The sequence below is a fragment of the Salmo salar genome, chromosome ssa23 (genome assembly GCF_905237065.1).
Source record: "Salmo salar chromosome ssa23, Ssal_v3.1, whole genome shotgun sequence".
NCBI classification, from domain to species: Eukaryota; Metazoa; Chordata; class Actinopteri; order Salmoniformes; family Salmonidae; genus Salmo; species Salmo salar.
Window position 1 is genome coordinate 40,969,027 of NC_059464.1, and position 14,067 is coordinate 40,983,093.

A 14,067-nucleotide genomic window follows, 5' to 3' on the forward strand; every position below is an offset into this window, starting at 1 on the left:
ATATGTCATCTCAAAACGAGCTGTTATTGGCAGAGAAGTTTGGAACTCTCTTTGTAAGTGAGGGGAATCGATTATCTGGCCTTGGTTACCCCGGTGTGAGGAGATTGCACCAGGTTAAAAGTGATTGCATTCGTTTTGGAACCAGGCTGCCTCCCGGGCGTGAGACAGGTGCCCCATTCTACGCCCACGGCGAAGTCGACTCAAAACTAAAGTGATGTAGCCTAGGCTAGATTAAGCATGTGTAGTAATGAGTAGGAGTCTGTTTTCACATGCAAAAGTGATTGCTCTTATAAAATGCTTTATTTGCCTTCCCAATAAAACTAGTTTGAAAATTCAAACATATTTTATGGAAAATAGATGTATTTTCTGGATGATGTTGACCGGTGCACTGCAGCTCAGGTTAATAGAACTCCCTCATTGATCTGTATTAACTTATACCGCCTGGTGATGTCACCAGGCACACTAAACTCCACCAATGCGAAACCTGCTGATTAGAAGGTCCTGTGTAGATTGTATTTTCATCCAGCAACTATCAGGAAATAACACTGATTAAATGTTTCTGTTTTTTACAGTGTTAGTTTAATCAGCTGTTGTACAATATGATACAAAACACAGGAAAAAACTGCATTTCCCCTTCACATACTGATTTCCACCAATCACCAGTCACCCCTACCAGTTTCCTGCAGGGGTGGGACTTCCTTCTCCAACAGCCTTAAGTAGCCTCACCTGCTCCTAATCAAGGTGGTTACCTAATTGACTGCAAGCTTTTACGAATTAATTTGTAATTTTTGAAGAATGTGTTTAAATGTGTAGTATAGACCTATGACCTTGAAGTTATTGATTTAAGTCCGTTCTTTCGTTTATACTTATGCATTTGGTGTTGAAGATTTCCTTTTGTTTATCAATATATGTTCCTGTGTTTGTTCATTCCATATGCTTTCCCAGCTGTACTTAAGTTGTAAAACTCAATTATTTATCCTTTGTTTATGATGGTTTGCCATTTCCTTCAATAACCTTGTTTGATTTGAGGTAATCTCATTCATACTTTATACAGTCTTCATGTTGATACTAGTTTATACAGTCTTCATGTTGATACTAGTTTATACAGTCTTCATGTTGATACTAGTTTATACAGTCTTCATGTTGATACTAGTTTATGTAGATACTAATTTATACAGTCTTCATGTTGATACTAGTTTATACAGTCTTCATGTTGATACTAGTTTATACAGTCTTCATGTTGATACTAGTTTATACAGTCTTCATGTTGATACTAGTTTATACAGTCTTCATGTTGATACTAGTTTATACAGTCTTCATGTTGATACTAGTTTATACAGTCTTCATGTTGATACTAGTTTATACAGTCTTCATGTTGATACTAGTTTATACAGTCTTCATGTTGATACTAGTTTATACAGTCTTCATGTTGATACTAGTTTATACGGTCTTCATGTTGATACTAGTTTATACAGTCTTCATGTTGATACTAGTTTATACAGTCTTCATGTAGATACTAGTTTATACAGTCTTCATGTTGATACTAGTTTATACAGTCTTCATGTTGATACTAGTTTATACAGTCTTCATGTTGATACTAGTTTATACAGTCTTCATGTTGATACTAGTTTATACAGTCTTCATGTTGATACTAGTTTATACAGTCTTCATGTTGATACTAGTTTATACAGTCTTCATGTTGATACTAGTTTATACAGTCTTCATGTTGATACTAGTTTATACAGTCTTCATGTTGATATGATACTAGTTTATACAGTCATCATGTTGATACTAGTTTATACAGTCTTCATGTTGATACTAGTTTATACAGTCTTCATGTTGATACTAGTTTATACAGTCTTCATGTTGATACTAGTTTATACAGTCTTCATGTTGATACTAGTTTATACAGTCTTCATGTTGATATGATACTAGTTTATACAGTCATCATGTTGATACTAGTTTATACAGTCTTCATGTTGATACTAGTTTATACAGTCTTCATGTTGATACTAGTTTATACAGTCTTCATGTTGATACTAGTTTATACAGTCTTCATGTTGATACTAGTTTATACAGTCTTCATGTTGATACTAGTTTATACAGTCTTCATGTTGATACTAGTTTGTTATGTAGATACTAGTTTATACAGTCTTCATGTTGATACTAGTTTATACAGTCTTCATGTTGATACTAGTTTATACAGTCTTCATGTTGATACTAGTTTATACAGTCTTCATGTTGATACTAGTTTATACAGTCTTCATGTTGATACTAGTTTATACAGTCTTCATGTTGATACTAGTTTATACAGTCTTCATGTTGATACTAGTTTATACAGTCTTCATGTTGATACTAGTTTATACAGTCTTCATGTTGATACTAGTTTATACAGTCTTCATGTAGATACTAGTTTATACAGTCTTCATGTTGATACTAGTTTATACAGTCTTCATGTTGATACTAGTTTATACAGTCTTCATGTTGATACTAGTTTATACAGTCTTCATGTTGATACTAGTTTATACAGTCTTCATGTTGATACTAGTTTATACAGTCTTCATGTTGATACTAGTTTATACAGTCTTCATGTTGATACTAGTTTATACAGTCTTCATGTTGATACTAGTTTTCAGTCTTCATGTTGATACTAGTTTATACAGTCTTCATGTTGATACTAGTTTATACAGTCTTCATGTTGATACTAGTTTATACAGTCTTCATGTTGATACTAGTTTATACAGTCTTCATGTTGATACTAGTTTATACAGTCTTCATGTTGATACTAGTTTATACAGTCTTCATGTTGATACTAGTTTATACAGTCTTCATGTTGATACTAGTTTATACAGTCTTCATGTAGATACTAGTTTATACAGTCTTCATGTTGATACTAGTTTATGTAGATACTAGTTTATACAGTCTTCATGTTGATACTAGTTTATACAGTCTTCATGTAGATACTAGTTTATACAGTCTTCATGTTGATACTAGTTTATACAGTCTTCATGTTGATACTAGTTTATACAGTCTTCATGTTGATACTAGTTTATACAGTCTTCATGTTGATACTAGTTTATACAGTCTTCATGTTGATACTAGTTTATACAGTCTTCATGTTGATACTAGTTTATACAGTCTTCATGTTGATACTAGTTTATACAGTCTTCATGTTGATACTAGTTTATACAGTCTTCATGTTGATACTAGTTTATACAGTCTTCATGTTGATACTAGTTTATACAGTCTTCATGTTGATACTAGTTTATACAGTCTTCATGTTGATACTAGTTTATACAGTCTTCATGTTGATACTAGTTTATACAGTCTTCATGTTGATACTAGTTTATACAGTCTTCATGTTGATACTAGTTTATACAGTCTTCATGTTGATACTAGTTTATACAGTCTTCATGTTGATACTAGTTTATACAGTCTTCATGTTGATACTAGTTTATACAGTCTTCATGTTGATACTAGTTTATACAGTCTTCATGTTGATACTAGTTTATACAGTCTTCATGTTGATACTAGTTTATACAGTCTTCATGTTGATACTAGTTTATACAGTCTTCATGTTGATACTAGTTTATACAGTCTTCATGTTGATACTAGTTTATACAGTCTTCATGTTGATACTAGTTTATACAGTCTTCATGTTGATACTAGTTTATACAGTCTTCATGTTGATACTAGTTTATACAGTCTTCATGTTGATACTAGTTTATACAGTCTTCATGTTGATACTAGTTTATACAGTCTTCATGTTGATACTAGTTTATACAGTCTTCATGTTGATACTAGTTTATACAGTCTTCATGTTGATACTAGTTTATACAGTCTTCATGTTGATACTAGTTTATACAGTCTTCATGTTGATACTAGTTTATACAGTCTTCATGTTGATACTAGTTTATACAGTCTTCATGTTGATACTAGTTTATACAGTCTTCATGTTGATACTAGTTTATACAGTCTTCATGTTGATACTAGTTTATACAGTCTTCATGTTGATACTAGTTTATACAGTCTTCATGTTGATACTAGTTTATACAGTCTTCATGTTGATACTAGTTTATACAGTCTTCATGTTGATACTAGTTTATACAGTCTTCATGTTGATACTAGTTTATACAGTCTTCATGTTGATACTAGTTTATACAGTCTTCATGTTGATACTAGTTTATACAGTCTTCATGTTGATACTAGTTTATACAGTCTTCATGTTGATACTAGTTTATGTAGATACTAGTTTATACAGTCTTCATGTTGATACTAGTTTATACAGTCTTCATGTTGATACTAGTTTATACAGTCTTCATGTTGATACTAGTTTATACAGTCTTCATGTTGATACTAGTTTATACAGTCTTCATGTTGATACTAGTTTATACAGTCTTCATGTTGATACTAGTTTATACAGTCTTCATGTTGATACTAGTTTATACAGTCTTCATGTTGATACTAGTTTATACAGTCTTCATGTTGATACTAGTTTATACAGTCTTCATGTTGATACTAGTTTATACAGTCTTCATGTTGATACTAGTTTATACAGTCTTCATGTTGATACTAGTTTATACAGTCTTCATGTTGATACTAGTTTATACAGTCTTCATGTTGATACTAGTTTATACAGTCTTCATGTTGATACTAGTTTATACAGTCTTCATGTTGATACTAGTTTATACAGTCTTCATGTTGATACTAGTTTATACAGTCTTCATGTTGATACTAGTTTATACAGTCTTCATGTTGATACTAGTTTATACAGTCTTCATGTAGATACTAGTTTATACAGTCTTCATGTTGATACTAGTTTATACAGTCTTCATGTTGATACTAGTTTATACAGTCTTCATGTTGATACTAGTTTATACAGTCTTCATGTTGATACTAGTTTATACAGTCTTCATGTTGATACTAGTTTATACAGTCTTCATGTTGATACTAGTTTATACAGTCTTCATGTTGATACTAGTTTATGTAGATACTAGTTTATACAGTCTTCATGTTGATACTAGTTTATACAGTCTTCATGTTGATACTAGTTTATACAGTCTTCATGTTGATACTAGTTTATACAGTCTTCATGTTGATACTAGTTTATACAGTCTTCATGTTGATACTAGTTTATACAGTCTTCATGTTGATACTAGTTTATACAGTCTTCATGTTGATACTAGTTTATACAGTCTTCATGTTGATACTAGTTTATACAGTCTTCATGTTGATACTAGTTTATACAGTCTTCATGTTGATACTAGTTTATACAGTCTTCATGTTGATACTAGTTTATACAGTCTTCATGTTGATACTAGTTTATACAGTCTTCATGTTGATACTAGTTTATACAGTCTTCATGTTGAAAGATACTAGTTTATACAGTCTTCATGTTGATACTAGTTTATACAGTCTTCATGTTGATACTAGTTTATACAGTCTTCATGTTGATACTAGTTTATACAGTCTTCATGTTGATACTAGTTTATACAGTCTTCATGTTGATACTAGTTTATACAGTCTTCATGTTGATACTAGTTTATACAGTCTTCATGTTGATACTAGTTTATACAGTCTTCATGTTGATACTAGTTTATACAGTCTTCATGTGTAGTAAGATACTAGTTTATACAGTCTTCATGTTGATACTAGTTTATACAGTCTTCATGTTGATACTAGTTTATACAGTCTTCATGTTGATACTAGTTTATACAGTCTTCATGTTGATACTAGTTTATACAGTCTTCATGTTGATACTAGTTTATACAGTCTTCATGTTGATACTAGTTTATACAGTCTTCATGTTGATACTAGTTTATACAGTCTTCATGTTGATACTAGTTTATACAGTCTTCATGTTGATACTAGTTTATACAGTCTTCATGTAGATACTAGTTTATACAGTCTTCATGTTGATACTAGTTTATATAGATACTAGTTTATACAGTCTTCATGTTGATACTAGTTTATACAGTCTTCATGTTGATACTAGTTTATACAGTCTTCATGTTGATACTAGTTTATACAGTCTTCATGTTGATACTAGTTTATACAGTCTTCATGTTGATACTAGTTTATACAGTCTTCATGTTGATACTAGTTTATACAGTCTTCATGTTGATACTAGTTTATACAGTCTTCATGTTGATACTAGTTTATACAGTCTTCATGTTGATACTAGTTTATACAGTCTTCATGTTGATACTAGTTTATACAGTCTTCATGTTGATACTAGTTTATACAGTCTTCATGTTGATACTAGTTTATACAGTCTTCATGTTGATACTAGTTTATACAGTCTTCATGTTGATACTAGTTTATACAGTCTTCATGTTGATACTAGTTTATACAGTCTTCATGTTGATACTAGTTTATACAGTCTTCATGTTGATACTAGTTTATGTTGATACTAGTTTATACAGTCTTCATGTTGATACTAGTTTATACAGTCTTCATGTAGATACTAGTTTATACAGTCTTCATGTTGATACTAGTTTATACAGTCTTCATGTAGATACTAGTTTATACAGTCTTCATGTTGATACTAGTTTATATAGATACTAGTTTATACAGTCTTCATGTTGATACTAGTTTATGTAGATACTAGTTTATACAGTCTTCATGTAGATACTAGTTTATACAGTCTTCATGTTGATACTAGTTTATACAGTCTTCATGTTGATACTAGTTTATACAGTCTTCATGTTGATACTAGTTTATACAGTCTTCATGTTGATACTAGTTTATACAGTCTTCATGTTGATACTAGTTTATACAGTCTTCATGTTGAAACTAGTTTATACAGTCTTCATGTTGATACTAGTTTATACAGTCTTCATGTTGATACTAGTTTATACAGTCTTCATGTTGATACTAGTTTATACAGTCTTCATGTTGATACTAGTTTATACAGTCTTCATCCACAGGTAAGTACTATTAAAGCCGATTTCAAAACTCTGCTACTGCTGTTGAGATTGTCATCACCTGGCACATGCACAAAATCATGTAAACACCTTCAAGACTTCGGTTAGTATGCATGCATCATGTAGTTACGTCTTGTGCGCGTGCCTCAGGTGATGAAGAAACAAATTATGAGAGCCACACACAGACTTGCGATTTGAAGTCGGTTTAATAATACTTTCCTGTGGATATGTTTTTTTTCTTCGAAAATGTCCAATGACATAAGGACAATCAGTGGACAACAGGGTCATATTTTTTACATAGATTCAGTGGAAAAACATTTTCTTAAGCGGAGTGAAATTGAGGGACCTACCTGAATGTGTTCAATAGAAACTCTTGTGTACTGTTTGAACTAATGATTACAGCCCAGGTAGAGTAAGTTCGAATGAAGTTTATTCAACATTCTGACTTGTAATGGGACTGTTTGAATTTGACCCATTGAGGCCATGCCTATAGGCCTACCATCCTACAGCCCAAGGAAAATGCTGTCCATACTACATATTCTCATTTTGATACATCGGCCAAAAGTTTGCTTGCTACTGGGCAGTGGTCATAGGGCCCTGTGTTTTGGCTAATCATGTCACATGACCTGGATTTGAACCATCATTTTAGGCCTATTTTAAGCCAAATTACAATTAGGTCAAAAATGCAAGCAATTGCCTGGGGATGTTGCTGGACCATCTGACATAAAAGGAAAAGCGGACAGGCTGATGAAAAAGCTTTAAATAAAGGTTAAAATCCAGGTCATGTGACATGATTAACCAAAACGCGGTGCCCTAATTTCAGACACCCTATTAAATTTGAGTTGAGATGTCTAATTGTACCACAGGGTGGCGTAAGAGTAACTGAATTGTTCCACAATTTTACCAGGCATATCTTCAAACGTAACTCATATTTCAAGGTTCAACTCCATATGCGCTATAATAGTCTAGTAATCCATAATTTTTTGAAGAAAATAAAGAACCTCTACTAGTAATAACCATAATTTGAAGTCATTAGAAAACAATGGCATGTCTTGACTAACCAATTTTGTATTTTTATTCTTTCAATACATTTTTATCAATGCGTATGGATCCACCTATAGACTATCAGTTAGAGAAGGTGATAACAGTAACTTTTGTAAAAGTTTAGTAGTAGGCCTATCAACGAAAACGTCCGTGATTGGGTCGAAATTGCAGAACAGTCCCACTGGGCACAGACACCAATTTAACGTCTATTCCACGTTGGTTCAATGTAATTTTATTGAAATGACATTGAAACAACGCTGTTTCAACCAGTGGGGTGTAACACACCAATTTGTCGTGATTTACCTTTTCCAGGAGCGTCTCGTATTTTAACAGCTGATTCAACGGGTTGACAACCAAATAGCATTCATTTCCGTTTTAATAAACTACAATTCATGTAAAAAATGTCGATGAATAACAAATGCATTAAAATTCTTGAATTGCTCATAGGCTATGGGCTGACTTAAAAAACTTTGTGAAACGTGCCTATTATATTGGAGTAGGCTATTTATCTAGCCAAATTTAGAAAGTAGCCAAACATCATTTCGCTACGTATTAGCGCTGTCATTATATTAAAATAGAATTATTGGACAAATATTTCATGCAAAAATGTCAACATATCATGATATTCTTCTTAGTGAAATGTATCCAAAAGTGTTTATACAAACGAATGAATTAAACAAGTCGCCAAAACAATATTTGTTTTAGATGGCCACTTTGTCAAATGTGTGCCATGAATAACATTGACATTTAACAACCAACGCAAGTCTGGTTGCATTGGCATTGCTAAAGTAGCGGTAGTTTGATTTCCTTATCAAATCGTTTATTATAAGAGCCAGATTTTACAATTCGCCTATTATAAATAACCAAAAGGAGAACTTGTTTTACTGATAAAAGCAAAAGAGCCAATGCAGTTATGCACTGTGGTTATTGTATTTTGAAGCACAAATTAATCATTATATAAATTCCAATTGACCTATTTATTAAACGTTGCACACACACATTCTCACACACAGCTCTCTCACACACAGCTCTCTCTCTCTCCCCCTCTCTCTCCTTCTGATTCTTCATTCTTACTTTCTCCTTTCTTTGCATCCATCGGGGAGAGGGAGTCCTGTTCGTTCCGACAACACTGAACAGTCACTCACTTCGCCTCACTTTGAGAGATTGTTGCACGACGGGAAATGTTTATACTGTATATGACATGGCCGCTCAAATTGATAGCCAAGATTGACTAGCTGAAGACGGATAAATTAAGTTATCAACGCGCCTCAATTCTGACAAGCGAAACTCACTTTGCGCACCGGAGATTTAATTCAGTGTCCCATGGCCACACAAGGTAACTTTATTGCATTCTCCACCGATACAGACAACAGTGATATGATTGTCCTTTGATAACACAACGGGATACCCACAGACTGGATGGGGCCCTACATCAAGCCAAGGTAACAATAGCCATAGGCTATGTTGTTGGTTGTTGTTATATCTCAACATTTATATCAATATGATGCTTTGACTGGCTGTCTGTTTCCCCCCAGTCGAAAGCCCCTGCATCATAGGATATTAAGAGGTTCAGGTTTTTATCTTTGCAAGTTTTATCATTGAGATAGATTTTTTCATTGGGTATTGAATTGACAAAATATAGCGATATTTTGTCAATGTTGTGAATATAGCTACGTTAGTTGAGTGTTTTAGTCTGAACTACTTGGCTAAACTTGAGTGTTTAAAGAATTAGGCTGTAAACGTATATAATTCCTTGCAGTCGGGTTTATGTCAACCCATTATTATAATAGGCCCAAAATCTGTTTAATAAAAGTAGTTCTTTCGACATTCCGGCTTTGCGAGCGAGCCCTGCGGCTTGCAGATGGCTGGTAAATTATTGTAGTCTACTTTAGTAGGAGGTAGTTTCCTGTTCGGCCACATAGTGGTACTATTCATTGGAAACGACGTGCGCTTTTCTTGCCACAACCGTAAGTGTAAATGCCTTTCAGAGTTGATTCGCAGTGCGCTCGCGAGTCCGGTTTGCTTCGGCGGCATGTCCAAATCAGAATGAATTTGATACAGTTCTAATCAACGGGAAAATGGGAATATTGTTGACGCTGTCTGCGGAGTAAACCATTACTCTCTCACAAGTTTACTCTCTCGGGTCACAGAAACGGACCCTAAAATAATGCGTTGTGAGTCATAAATTAAAATAGACGTAACCCTTCGTTCTAAAACGGATCCATTGGGAGACAATACTGAAGAAACAAGACATTGGTCCCAGCGGAGAACACCGTGCGACGAAAGGAGAACTTATTTAAGTAAGTTGTTTTCAATTGGAATTGATTGCCTCTAGGCTATATATCCTACATGTAAATGTATTTTTCGTGTTTTAGTTGAAAACAGCCTGGAGCCTATAGACTAGATTCATTTTCTCTCTAAATGTGCTTTTGATTTAGGCTAGCCTACTAGCAATACAACACCTATCAAGCCTATGGTAGCAAATTACGAAATGTAATGTAATTCATTCATGTCATAGCGTATGCATGATATAAACAGCAGCGTTAATTTAGTCACGCTCCATACATAATTCCCAAAAAGTCAGAAGTGTTCATCTTGCCTTGCACTTGACAATAGCCTAATTGGTGAGAGTGAAAGTCACGGTGAGGATTCATGGGGTGAACTAAATGATACGTTTACATGTCAGGGTATAGGAGGACAAGGCGCACATAACCACCGTAGCCTTTCTGGAAAAGGGAGATAGGTCATCACTTTAGGGTGTTCCACAAATTTAGACGCACTCAAGTTCTTAGATAACGCGCCTAGAGTGCTGCACAGGCAGTGATAACGTTTTTATAGAGAGCCCGTATGCACTGACGCCAAATGAATGCACGACGCGTGCAAGTGATGTTTAAAACCACTAAAAAGGAAATGTAGTTGATTGTGGCAATATCCGGATAATTGCCATAAAGATTTCTTTTTTTGGTCCCTTAAACTTGTTGACACTGGGAGTGACAACCAGTTAGGCTATAAAGGGCACAACGTTCCACTCAATTTTTATTCTAAATAACCTACAATTGAAATGCAGTAGCCTTGTTGCCATGTGGACACATTTCGATTGTTTATCCTGATTTAAACGGTGCCAATACTCTTCAGCGAAGGTTAATTGTCTGTACTCTATGCATGGTTGACCAATTGAGAAGCACATTCCCGTTGTAAAAGAGTGTCTGTTTGAAAAACAATCTGACGATGGGACCGTCCACGGACCGCGGGGCTGAAGTTGATCTCGTATGGCATTTTGTTTTGAGCAGGTGCTGTGGGTTGAAGTTCCCTCATAAGGTAAAGTGGCATTAGAGTGCCGTCCACGTCCAAATGGCAGATTTATAAATAGGCTGCCAATTCAGCACATTGTCCCGGGACGGCATTTATACAAGGGCTGTGCTATCCACTGTCTGAGAAACCTTAGAGTCGCTGCGCACTTGCAACTCGCCTGCATTATATTGACCGTTCATTTTGTCGTTCATTCAGCAGTCAATTCTGATATAATCTGCCACAAATGAAGCATTCGTCATCCTTTCGCTCTGAACTTTTACAGTAGCCTATAAACCTAAAAATTAATGTATATTATTGAATTGGTCCCATCATACAAGTGCTTATAGGTTTGGCGCTTGTAACTTTCCCCAAATTAGGCTATCATGTCCAACTATTTATGCCTATATTAAAAAAAAGAACAGACATAAGCCTACCTAATATGATACATACTTTAAAGTAATTTAAAAAGGCACTATACACCTTGGATTGAGAACAGTGACTCATTGTCTCATAATTAGGCTATGATTAGCAATTGTGTTTTTTTTGTGTGGATAAATGTATATCAAAAGCCATTTCTGGATATCTTTGGTAAAAACTAATACTTTTCGAGTTATGCAGAGTTTTTATGCCAGTGAACAAAATAAAATGTACCGCTAGCTGTGCAATGCTGTCTGCTCACTGGGGATATTTTGATGCATTCAATCTTGAAGTTCATTTGAAGATAGGCCTACTGTGTCGATACTGAACATTTATAAAGTATTAACATTACATATACAGTAGTTGAATATGCATTAGGCTAAACATGAGTTCAGGTCCTTACCAATTTTGAGAAACACCAAAGAGGATCTTCTCCCATAGACCCTTGTCACATGAACATTCCAGAGAGATGTTGTCCTTAAGCTATATTGTACCCAATATCTGTCAATTTTACTTATGATTCTGACTTCCATTTTATTTTTCCTATTATATACATGATAGGATCGTGTGATTTTAGTCAGAGATCCTATAAAAGTATTCTATTTAATAATGTGGTTTTAGAAAATGTTTTCCCCAATCTAACTAAAAGATGCAATTTGCATTGTGATTATGTAGAACATATAATAGGCTATAAAACTACGGTTCTGATCTTTTTCTCTAGGTTCACTGCAGTTGGCCTTCAAGACACTTTGTTTTTTAGCTTGTTTTCCTCAGATTATATCAGAACTTCAAAATCATTGAAACAGTTGCTGTGACTTTAAATGAATGAGGATGAAGAGTTCTTTTCAGAAATCTCTGATAAGGCCGTCATTGTAAATAAGAATTTGTTCTTAACTGTCTCGCCTAGTTAATTAAAGATGAAATAAAAATTAAATGAAATACAAAATGAAAATAAACGCTGACGTCAAATGAGTTTCCATTTGCAGCAGAGTGAGAGTAGATGTAGTGAATGAACCTTTTGGCTTTCTCTTTCATCTAGGGTGACATTCTCTTAGCAACACGAAAAGGGGCAAACAGTTGCAGGCGATTTACAGGTGAGGGTGTTTAACAGCCGTGAGAGAGAGAATGTAAGTTATGGACTTAGATTGGCACAATTGGCTGCTCTCATTAGCAGCTTGCCTGCAGCCTTTGATAGTTATTACCATGATAATAACATAGCAATGGACACCAGGTATGTTTCACTGAGACACCTAATAGTTTTCATAATGACTAATATACATTTGTTAAAAAATTCATATTTATTAATGTTGCTTGTTTTTCCTCATTATTCTGACACTGTTCTTTTGTTGTCATTTTGTTTTCCTTGTCCTTATTAGATTAATCCCATGCTGCTTTGAAACACTATGTATGTATTCTATTTCTATGACCTAAATCAAGTACATTTTTTCTGCATGTTGTTTTTAGATAAAGTATGTCAGTCACCTTGAAATTGTAAATAAACAAACAGCTTTATTCTAGGATGTCAAAGTCAGAAAGTCACAATTATTTGTCGAGCTCCTTCAAAAGACACCTAAATTGGACATGTTGTACAAACAGACATTAAACATTTAGCCGTAAGTATTTCTCTTCACGTCGTAAGTAGGCTACATATTCGCCAGCCTATACTTATCTGCGGCTCTACGACACACCCAAATTGCAGTCTTGCTGCCGAAAAATAAAGGTCGAAGCTCTAGTGAATGAGCACTTGAAATACAGCGGCAGATGCCTGTAAGGTTTTCAACCACAATGCCAGTTATGGGGGGATTGTATTGCTTTCTATTTTCCCTCCACCATATAACCTTGGAGCCCGATTTCCCATTTTGCCAGTTTTCTTTCTCCTGCTTACTCTCAATGGTTCTGATGATGACCTATCCTTTTGGAGGCTTCTGCCGTAACACCTGCTCCCCAACCATCCAATTATAAGTCTGAATGGGATCGTACCTGACAAACCAGCAATAATGACAACCCAAACTGTGCTTGGGCTTCGTCCTGCAAGAGCTACTTCCCACTGGGCACACCAGGTCATTTCAATGTGGAAATGTGGGTCATATTTAGTTGAGACGTTGAACTTGGAGATTGTAACCTTTATTCACCCACTCAAAGACAGCCAGAAGTTCGTTGAATTTTCAGTGTGTTATCGCTGCGCTTTCAACCAGTTAAAAGCACAACCACTGCATACACACCTGTCATAACGACAACTAGCGTAGCCATGTCAGCAAATGACAACAGTCTGAAGACACAAATCTGATTTGGTCATTTGTAACTTGCTGTTTGGACAGTCAATATTCCTAAATGGATTTGAAAAACAAAACTGATTTGAGCATTAAGGCCTGCAGTGTGAACAAGGCTT

The 14,067-nt window shown here is 34.7% G+C and overlaps 1 protein-coding gene across 6 annotated transcripts in view; it reads left to right on the plus strand.

Annotated features, from left to right (window-relative positions):
• The first annotated feature begins 9,071 nt into the window (after positions 1-9,071).
• LOC106584620 (transcription factor SOX-6) overlaps positions 9,072-14,067 on the plus strand; it is a 185,791-nt gene continuing 180,795 nt past the window's right edge. For 2 of the 6 annotated variants that reach the window (XM_045706435.1, XM_014170102.2), the window contains exon 1: positions 9,892-10,270. The gene's annotated coding sequence lies outside the window, so the exon portion shown is untranslated. Of the gene's footprint in view, positions 9,413-9,891; positions 10,271-12,717; positions 12,773-13,054; positions 13,084-14,067 lie in introns of those variants that run through there. The other 4 variants (XM_045706434.1, XM_014170103.2, XM_045706436.1 and 1 more) reach the window with 4 other exon arrangements.